This window comes from Trichechus manatus, unplaced genomic scaffold (genome assembly GCF_000243295.1).
Source record: "Trichechus manatus latirostris isolate Lorelei unplaced genomic scaffold, TriManLat1.0 scaffold00091, whole genome shotgun sequence".
Lineage (NCBI taxonomy): Eukaryota > Metazoa > Chordata > Mammalia > Sirenia > Trichechidae > Trichechus > Trichechus manatus.
In genome coordinates this window covers 10,975,850-10,978,358 of record NW_004444027.1, presented here as the reverse complement: position 1 = coordinate 10,978,358, position 2,509 = coordinate 10,975,850, and positions in this window count along the sequence as shown.

Here is a 2,509-nt window from a genome sequence, read left to right as displayed (position 1 = left end):
GGACTCAGTCCGGTGGAGGCCTTGGTAGCTGTGGGCAATTAGTCCTCCAGATTAATCTTTTCCTTGTATCCTGTTCTCTTCATTCTCCATCCTTTGATTTTTAATAAATTCACATCTTTGTTCCTAAGGTGTGTCTCTTGTAGACAGCATATTGATGAATCTTGTTTTCTTAATTGATTCCGTCACTCTCTGTCTCTTTATGAGTGCATTTAGGCCATTTATTTTCAGTGTAATTATTGATAGGTGTGAGTTTATTGCTATCATTTTGTAGTGCTTTTTTGTGGTGCTGACATTTTCTTTGTTCCTCTTAGTCTCCTGCGATGAATTCCTTTTGTTTGTGGATTTTTTTCATTTCTTTTCTTTTTGTAGATTTTATTTTTTTCTGAGACTTTATGTTTTTATTCTTTATTTTGATGAGTAGGTTTGTTAACTTCTTTGTGGTTGCCTTGAAATTTAGACTTATCTTCCAAGGTTTCAACCAGTATTTTATTACTTCACTTTGCCTTCCTCTCCATTAGAAACTTCTATACCTACACCATTTATTTCCTCTTTTGTTGTTCTGACATTGTTGTCATTTACAGCTTAACATCTCTCATTCCCTGTTGTAAATGTATATTTTTTTTCCTTTTTTTAATTGTACTTTAGGTGAAGGTTTACAGAACGAATAGTTTCTCATCAAACAGTCAGTACACATATTGTTTTATGACACTGGTTATCAACCCCACGATATGTCAACCCTCTCCCTTCTCGATTTTTTTTTGTGTGAAAATATACATAGCCAAAGATACATCATTTCAAAAATTTCTACTTGCACGGTTCAGTGACATCATTTACATTCTTCCAGTTGTGCTGCTATTCTCACTTTAGATGAAGGTTTAAAGAACAAAATAGTTTCTCATTAAACAGTGCACATGTAGCCCTATGACAGTGGTTAAGAACCCCACTACATGTCAACATTGTCCTTACTCGACCTTGTGTTCCCTATCACCAGCTTTTCTGTCCCCTTCTGCCTTCTAGTCCTTGTCCCTGGACTGCTGGCCTCATTAGTCCCATTTTGTTTTATGGGGCTGTGTAATCCCCAGCTGAACTGCGAACCTTGGAAGTGACTTCACCAATGAACTAAAAGTGTGTCTGGGGTCCATACTCTTGGGGTTTCTCCAGTCTCTTTCAGGCCAGTAAATCTGGTCTTTTTTATGTGTTAGAATTTTGTTCTACATCCTTCTCCAGCTCTGTCCAGAACCCTCTGTTGTGATCCTGGTCAGAGCAGTCAGTGGTGGTAGCTGGGCACCATCTAGCTGTACTGGACTCAGTCTGGTGGAGGTCGTGGTAACTGTGGTCCAATAGTCCTTTGGACTAATCTTTTTCTTGTATCTTGTTCTCTTCATTCTCCCTTGCTCCCAAAGTGGTGAGACCAGTGGAGTATCTTAGATGGCTGTTTATAGGTTTTTAAGACCCCAGACACTACTCACCAAGGTAGAATGTAGAACATTTTCTTTATAAACTGTGTTACACAAATTGAGCTCGATGTTCCCCGAGACCATAGTTCCCAAGGCCCTCCGTCCAGCAGTTCAGTCCCTCAGAGAGCTTGGATGTGTCTATGGAGCTTCCATGACCTTTCCTTGTACAAGTTGTGCTGGTTTCCCCAGTATTGTGTACTGTCTCACCCTTCACCAAAGATACCACTTATCTATTGTCTAGTATTTCCCCCACCACTCCAATCCCTCGTAACTAACAAAGATTGATACTTTCTGTGTGTAAACTTTTTCATGAGTTTTTACAATGGAGGTCTCATACAATATTTGTCATTTTGTGACTGACTTATTTAATTCAGCAGAATGTCCTCCAGTTTCACCCATGTTATGAGATGCTTCACAGATTCACCATTGTTCTTTCTCATTGCATAGTACTCCATAGTGTGTATGTACCATAGTTTGTTTATCCATTCATCTGTTGATGGGCATCCAGGTTGTTTAGATGTGAGTTTATTACTGTCATTTTGTAGTTCTTTTCTTGTGGTGCCAATGTTTCTTTGTTCTTCTTACTCTCCTGTGCTGAATTCCTTTTTTTGTGGATTTTTTTTCATTTATTTGTTTTTGTAGGTTTTGGTTTTACTGAGACTTTATGTTTTACCTCTTTATTTTTTATGAGTATGTTTGTTAACTTTCTTTGTGGTTACCGTAAAATTTGCCCTTATCTTTCTAAGTTTGAAGCAGTCTATTTTTAGTCGGTATCGCCTTGCCTTCCTCTTCATTAGAAGGTGCTATACCTACACCGTTTATTCCCTCTTTTATTGTTCTAATGTTGTCATTTACAGATTAACTGCTCTGATTCCCTATTGTATTTCTTTTGGTTTTGGATGGTCCTTGAGATTTCATTTCCTAGATTGGTATCTGGCTGGTACTATCTTGTATCCTAAATTCAGCCTGTGAGCTGAAGTTGTTTGTTCTCAGATAGAAGGACTCCCTTTAATAATTCTTGTAAGTTTGGTTTGGTTTTTACATATTCCCTT